A 9090-nucleotide genomic window follows, 5' to 3' on the forward strand; every position below is an offset into this window, starting at 1 on the left:
CTCATTCATCTAGGTAGGTAGACAAAATAAAATATAGCTCTTATTGCTATAGCCTTAACTCGAACCTCTCATGGATCTTTTTTAATAATTGAAAGAGTAATAATAATAAGTTTCATTTCATAGAAAATTCCAATACACAAGTAATCATATAACCCTTTCTTAAATAAAGTAGCAGATAAGCATGGTTCACTCAAGGAACCAACATATAGATCAAGTAAATAATTAACATCGGTTCACTTAAGAAACCAACATAATCACTAGTTTACTCAAGGAAACACCACACTTACCTATTACTTATACATACATGCTAAGGGTCATAGGTTCAATGTTAAATCCTACCCCACACGCAAATGTACGTGGTCATGCAAGTAATAAAGTGGCCATTTTGAGCTGAATATCAACTCCATAGGGACTTAGTATTTATCAAGCAATCAAACTCTAGCATTACTAAAGATATTAAATAAGTACGATTTTTAACCAAAAGTGAATTTGAGTTTTCAGAATTTGAAAGTAATAAGAAATAATAAAGAGAATATAAGGTGTTTTAAACAATAATGACGAGAACCCCGAGTTGAGGGAATTTGAACAAAGCTATGCAACTCGTTGGTTAAGTTAATTATCTTGGTTGTTGATCCATGAGGTTGGTAACATGATTATGGTCTTTAGAGCCTCTAATCGTATATATATATTAGCCCCACCACTATATATTGAGTAGGAATGTAATAACTAATTCAAATGCATTTGAATTTCATCCCATATTTGAACCAAATAGGGCGAATTAGGTATATGCCTATCCTAACCGCAAATCCTATCTTTAATTCATTTAAAGGATAACAACCTAGTTCATATGTTCCACGTTCTAATCTAATGTTCCTTTTTCTTCCAGGAACATAATAGAAATATAAATATATTCTAAAGGTTGTGAGTCAATAGAATAGTGATTTCAAGAACATATGAACAACCAAATATAATAATCAACTTTAAACCAGCTTGATTGAATGATACGTATTCATGTTCATAGCCTTAACCCTAAAATTTGGGTGTTTATCCACTCATAGTCTTACAAAGAATCATAATAAATGAATTCATTATGAAAAACAAGTGAACTAAAGTAAAGAAGAAAAATACTAGCATAGTGCTCCCTTGATGCCTTTCCTTCTCTCCAATCTTGTGTTATTCGTAAAGTGTGGTATAATTGTGAATAAGTAATCATTATGTAGTGTTTAAGGTCTTCCATAGTCTTCCCCATACAAATAATATGCATATATAACATTGTTCCTCACATAAAGACATCAAAAATAAATCTTAAGTGTGTAAATACGCCTAAGATCAGTCAATCACTAGTCATGACCTATAGGGGATGAGCTAACATTTCCTGAGCATCAAAGTTAATCTAGTCCTTGTAAATATAACAACATTAAAAGGATTCTTAACATAATATATGAGATTTTTCTACACTTTGAAGCACTTGATCCCATTATAACAAGAGAGGATCGTTACCACGTGAGCCAATAATTTAAAGTAGTGAGAAATGGGTTTCTCACCCATTTCCACATTTCACTTAAAAAATTCCCTTTCCTTCCCTAATTATTTCGTTCTTATCATTGGAAATAAGGTAATTATCGATACTCTCCCTCTTCTTAATTCGTTACATGCATATCTGCTTATTTTGCACTTGAATACATAGAAATATAATAGGTTCTGGCAAGTTTTTGAAATTTTGAAATTAGGTTTGATTTGGACAAAATTTTGATACAGGGTTGCTTTCCTTACATTTACAATACTTCTATAGCATTTTGGGCATAGAATTGTGCAGTTCATGGCCCAAATGAGCTCAAAACCATAGGGAATGTGAAGGGTTGTTCTTAAATTAGTTTTGGTGATTTTGGAATGTTTTAGGAGTTATCATGCCTAAATTTTTGCATAAACTACTATTAAGGCACTTTAGGAATACTAATATGAAGTCGAAATGTCAAAAAATGAAACATTTTTTCAAGAGGTAACATTTTTCAGGACTAAAAAATTAAGGGTCATGATGAAAGATGTCGCGACAAATTTTGACAAGTAAGCCTATCATACAAACAGATATAAAAGGGAAAATAATAACACCAACCCAAAGTGTGGTCCACTTTTATTCAGTAGGTGTCATAGGCCAATTGAGCAAAGTAGAAAATAAAGCATACGAAGTACACACTAAGGGCATGTCACCTATAATAAGAAAATGTCCTAAATGGTAGCCCACACTATCTCTACTAACAGTTCTATAGTATTCATAAAAACCATAACAATACAAAAGAGAAGTACAAGTGTCCAGATATCATACGTACGCATACAAAGGAAAAAATATACATAGACAGGTATCACACCAAAGAAGATAATACATCACAGAAATGTACAAAGTAAATACAAATACAATAGAGATGATGATGCTAATGCTAATATGATGATGATAATGCCTGAGGTTGTCATACAGCCTCCGTATTTACCTATAGAGCTAAATCATACCGACTTAGGACCCATGGGGGGTTCATCAACCCGTATACAACCAATATCCATAACATTTTTTTGGCACATTCTTTAGTAGATGGTTTTAAGATGTTTCCAATATTTCCATGGTGGTAGCAATGTTTCATGAATGTATATGATATAAGGATGTAATGCTTCACCAAACCAAAATGAGAGTTTCCATATCTAACCAATATACTAACCAAATGAGCCAATAATCCATTCAATATTTCCAACCACCCATGAAATCCAACATGAACCATATGCCAAAAGGGTAAAAATACATTAAAATGTACAATTGATACCCCATTAAGTGTTATAATTAGACAAGATACAACAAATTTCACATACACAAGGCCAACAATATCATATAAGACCCCACATTGTCACACATAGCAATTAATATTCCAAAACTGCCAAATATCATTAATATATAGACCCCCACATAGGAACAACACAATAATATATCCATTTTCATGATTAGTTCCCACACCCTTAACATGATTTTGTACCAATATTAACTACTCAGTCTAGTGTAAAGAAAGTTAAGTCAGAACCTACCTCAGATGCCGATAAACCTACCCTTAAGCCTTCAATCCAAAGCCTTACTTCTCATGAACGAACTTAGAATCAACTAAAACATAGAAATAGAGAATATGCTTCAAAAGGAAGCCAACGATACCTATATTGCCTATGTTAGAGTTTATGTCAAAAAGGATCCCCAAAAATGTATTTTAAAAAAAGGGTAAAATCATAATTTTGTTTTTGAAATATGTTCCCTATAATTTTATGAGTCTACAGCTAAAAAAATAAGTGAAAATGAGTTACAAATGAGGTCCAAATTAAAGAAAAACCATGTTCAAGCTTTACCAAAAAAATACCCTGAAATTCATTTTAAAAAATTGAGAATTGACGTTATTTTGAAAATGAAATTAAAAAAAATGATAATTATGACATTAAAAACTCACCCAAGTGAAAATGGGTTGAAATTGGGATTTAAATTGGAGAATTATAATTTTTAGCCCTTACGGGCGAAAATCCTCAATTTCAACCATTTAATCCATGTTTAAACAAGAATTACATGATACAGTTTGGGAAAAGTAGTTGAAATAAGTATTTAGGAGCTTACCCAAGCTTAAAGTGGAAGAAATTGCTCAAAATATGAGACCCTAAGCTCTAAGTCTCAAAAATGATGAAAAATGGCGAAACATGGTATATATATAGTCCTGGCATCACATACGCGACCAGGTCTCACATAAGTGGTACCTAGCCTAATGGTAGGTATCGCATTCGTGACATGGCCCCCGCATAAGCAGGACTCGCAATCACAACCATGATGTCACATACGTGACCCGAATGTCTGCCTTCTAAGTCACAAAAGCAACTGATCTCTCACAAATGCGGGTGCACCAGTTGGTGACTTGTGGTATTTCAAATCTCCATAGATCCCTTGGTATTCACTTGAAATCCCGTGAACGCAAACGAACTATGAAACCCTATCAAATTCAATGCTTCAGACTCAATGGCAATATTAAATTTTCAAAAAAATATCATTTTCACAAAGTTGACCCCCGGAACCCAATTTTACAATTTTTTGAATTGAGTATCAAAATAAGATATAAAATTCATAAAACCACACCAACCATGTTAGCAACCTAAAATCATTTTTTTGGATCTGCTAGAACAGTTCATTTTGTCATCCGATGCACAGATCAATAAATGTCGACCAAAGTCAACTATAAGGCTTTTCAAGCCACCAAAAATCATAATTTCACATAAATCACACCAAAATGCATTGATAACTGTGCCAAGCATCCCCACACCCCAGAAATACCACAACGCAACCATGAGGAGGGGTACAATGATCAAATCACACAATAATGAATATATTTCACATAAATCATCAAAAATCAGGTCGTTACATCATCCACCACTAAAAATCTAGTTCATCCTCAAACTAAAGGTAAGGGAGAATACCTGAATCACCAAAAAGTTAGGGATAGGAGCTATGCAAATTATTGACCTCCTAAGTAGCCTTATCTATAGGTCAATGCTTCCACTGGACCTTAACCACTGGAATAACTCTAAAACGCAACTTTCTGACATCTCTAACTAAGATTGAGATAGGCTTCTCAACAAAATACAACCTCTCATATAACTAAATTGAATCCCAATGAATAGAATATGACTTATCTAGAAAGTAGAGATGAAGCTTAGAAACATGAAAAACTGGATGCACAACTGAAAAAGCTAGGGGTAAATCCAACTCATAAGACACATCATAAATAATCCAAAGAATCTCAAATGGCCTAATATACCTATGGCTAAGTTTGCGCCTCTTCCAAAACCTCATCACACCATTCATGGATGAAATTCAAAGTAAAACATGATCACCAACACTAAATCTCAAGGCATAAAGTCTATGATTTTCATAACACTTTTACCTACTCTAAGCCATTCAAAGTCTATCTTGAATAATCCAAACTTTATCCAAAGATTCATGAAGCAAACTTGTACCTCAAGGCCTAATCTCTAAAACATTAAACCAACCACTGAAGAGCAACAATGTCTACCATACAAAACCTCAAAAGGAGCCATATCAATACTACAATGCTAGCTATTATTATATGCAAACTCCACCAAGGGTAGATGCAGCTCCCACTAGCCACCAAAGTCCATTACATCAACGCGGAGCATATCCTCTAATACAAAAATAGTCTGCTCAGATTGTCCGTCAGTATAGGGGGTGAAATATTATGCTAAGATTAACTTGAGTACCAATTCATCATGAAAAGTATTCCAAAAGTGAGATGTGAACACTAAACCTTGATCTGAGATGATAGACACTGGCATACCATGATGAATCACAATTTCATGAACATAGATATATGTCAACCTATCAGCACTGGAATAGACCTAAACCAGAATGAAATAGGAAGATTTGGTCAATAAATTAATATGATAATCCAAATACTATCAAAACCAAGAAAATTATAAGGAAACTTGGTCATGAAGTCTATAGTAATTCATTCCTATTTCCACTCAGGAATGGGTAACCTCTAAAGCAATCAGCCAGGACTCAAATTCTCAATCGTTACATACTGGAAACATAGGTAATAAGATATAAAATATGCTATATCCTTCCTTATACCACCCACCTTTAATGCTTCCTCAAATCACAATACATCTTAGTTACTCCTAAATAAATAGAATACCTAGAACAACGAGCCTCCTCTAAAACCTATCTAGTCCAATTACCTACACATAACCGACCTTCAATCCTTAAAACACCATCTGAATTGAGTGAGGATTCGTTAGCCTCACCACTCAACAACTTATCTTGAATCAACCTCACCACACAACACCTTATTCTGAATCAATCTCAATCCAACATCGTTAAACTGATGAGCTAGAATTTGCTCCATCAAAGAAGACCTAGCCTCTACAAATTCTAAAACATACCTAGGTTTTTAAATATCAAGCCTAAATATCTTGTTAGTTAAAGAATAAACCTCTAAGGACAAAGGCGTCTCCTGGGTCAAAAGTGTAACAACTCAAATTTTGATGAATTATGTGAAATGCTTATTTTTGTATGATTTGGCCATTTTACCCCTCTCCGTGATTGTGTTGTAGTTGACTTTAGTTAACATTCTTTTATCTATGTATCTGATGATGAAACAGAATGTGCTAACATATTTGGAACGTCTATTTTAGGGTGGTAACATGGTTGATGAAGTTTTATGATTTTTAAATCTCATTTCGACCCTCGGTTTAGAAAGTTTTGATTTTAGTTTTTGGGGGTGTCAATTTTGTAAAAATAATGCTTTTTTGAAATTTTGATATTGCCATTAATTCCAGAGCATTAAGTTTGATAGGGTACCATAGTTCACTTGCGTTTATGGTATTCTAGGTGAATCTCGAGGGGCCATAAAGACTTGGAATTTCACCAAGTCCCAAGCTGGTGGACCCTCGATGTGAGGCTATTGTCGCGATTGCGATTAGGCATGCATGATAAGTGTCATGATTCCAACACCTAGTATATGATTGCAATAGCTGCTTCATTCAGGTAACATGATCACGATATCTGATCCACGATCGTGATGCCTGGGTATATAAATACCCATATTTTGCATTTTTCATCATTTTTTACACTTGGAACTTAGAGTTTCATGATTTTGAGAAACTTTTTCCACTTTTAAGCTTGGGTATAACACCTATTTAATTATTCCTTCAATCTTTATCATTTATTTCTTGTTTTAAACTTGGATTAAAGTATGGAATTTGGTGATTTTGGCCCTTAAGGCCTAAAAATTGTCTTTCTCCAATTTAAACCCTAATTTCTACCCGTCTTCACTTGAATGAGTTTCTAATCCTATTATTTATATTCCCTCAATTTCTTTTTAAAATAATATTTTCAATTCTCGATTTTAAATAGATTTCAGGGATTTTTATCCAGTAAAGCTTGGAAATAGGTTTTCTTTGATTTGGACCTCATTTTCACTTGAATTTTCAGCTATAGCCTCCTAAAAATATGGAGAACATATTTTTGAAATAAAGTTTATATTTTTTTCTACTTTTTTTAAAACCTATTTTAGGGGTTCATTTTGACCCCCGACTTGAAACTAGACAATATGAATATCATTGTCTTTATTTTGACACATATATTCCATATTTCTATGTTTTAATAGATTTTGGGACCATTCATAAAGAGTGAGGCTTTGGGAATAAAGGTTTATTTTTTGGCTTTCGACTGTCGGGGTAGGTTATGTCTTAACTTCTTTTAGACTAGGTTGGGTAGTTAATTTTGATACAAAATCATGTTAAGGATGTGGGATCTAATCCTGAAAATGACTATCTTATTGTGTTTTGTCTGTGTGGGGGCCTATATGTGATGTATTTGGTGGTTTTGGGACATTATGTGCTATGTGTGACCGTGTGGGATCCTATGTGATGTTGATAGCTTATATGCACGAAAATAATTGTATCTTGTTTAATGAAAAGCGTAAAGTGGTACCAATTGTGTATTGTGATTTGTTCATACTCTATTGGTATATGAATCATGTTGGCTTTCATGGATGGTTGGAAATATTGAGTGGATATATGGATTACTTGGTTGGTATATTGGTTGGATATAAAAATACTGATTGTTGTTGGTTATGAGCATTATATCCTCATATAATGTACATTTATGAAACATTAATACCACCATGGAAATACTAGAAACATTGGCTTTTTAATAGAAAATATGACATCTTTAAAAACCCTCCTTGAGGGATGTGCTAGGGAAGAGATATGAATATGGACTAGGTACGGGTTGGCAAACCCCCCATAGGCCCTACGTTGGGAAACTTTAGCTTCGTAGGTGTATACAGAGGTTGTGCGACAGTCTCAAAGGTTGTACGATGACCTCGTGAATTACATCATCATCATCATCATCCTCATTATTTTCATTGTATTTACTTTACTATGCTTGTTATGTAATTGTATTTCTACCTTGAGTTTTTTACTTATTTATTTTTTATATCTTTCTTTACTTATACTTGGTGTTCTTGAATATGTTGTCCTTCTGTGCTCTACTTGTATGTGGTATAATGTTTACTTATGGTTTATTCTAGTGTTTGTTGAAATATATGTAAGTATTATAGAACTGTTAGTACAAGCAGTGTGGGATACTATTGTGGGATATTTTCTGATTGTAGGGGACGTGCTCTAAGACTATATTTTGTATACTTTATTACCTACTTTGCTCAGTTTGCCTATGATATCTACTGAGTAAAAATGGATCATAATCACACCTACTGTGCCCTTTTAATACAGATCCTAGATCAGGTATTCTTCCACATTGGTTGATTCAAGAGATGTTTGGAGATTTATAAGGTAGCAACGAATTTCTTGGATTCAGAGTCTACTACTACATCTTTTTATTAGAATATGTTTTTATTACTATTTAGAGACAGAGTTATAACTATGTATTGTGTTTTCTTTAGTTGTATTAGTAGTTCTTACACTGTGACACCAGGTTTTAGGAGTTATTACATTTTTATTTATGCTTCTTTCTATTTTCATTATATTTGTATGGTTTGGATTCATTCTAGAAGCCTTGCCTTGGGATTTGGATATTATTTTTCTCTTTTGTATTAGTTTGTGTGTAGGGCTTACTTGTCACGGTTCACCGCGACATGTGTCATCATGACCCTTAGATTTTCAAGTCATGAAAAATTGGTATCTGAGAAGCTAGGTTCATTGGTCTCAATGGTATAAGAATAGGATGTCTAATAGAGTCTCACGGATTGATACGTAAATGTCCGTATCTATCTTCGAGAGGCTATAGTATGTATTTATGAATTTCCTTAATTTTGTTCCTTATCATGCGAATTTCTTTCATGCCTTGTGTTCTAAGTCATATTTCACTCTTTTCTGTGGAGATGGTGATGACTAGATCTTGTAAGGTTAGAGATACAGAGCCATCATCTAGGGAGAGAGTAGAGAGCCCAATCTAGAGAGGGAGTTACGAGTCATATATGGACTCGAGATAGTGGATGGGTACATGAATCTATCCCATCTAGGAGTAGTGCAAGTGGAATT

The sequence above is a fragment of the Capsicum annuum genome, chromosome 4, assembly GCF_002878395.1.
Source record: "Capsicum annuum cultivar UCD-10X-F1 chromosome 4, UCD10Xv1.1, whole genome shotgun sequence".
NCBI classification, from domain to species: Eukaryota; Viridiplantae; Streptophyta; class Magnoliopsida; order Solanales; family Solanaceae; genus Capsicum; species Capsicum annuum.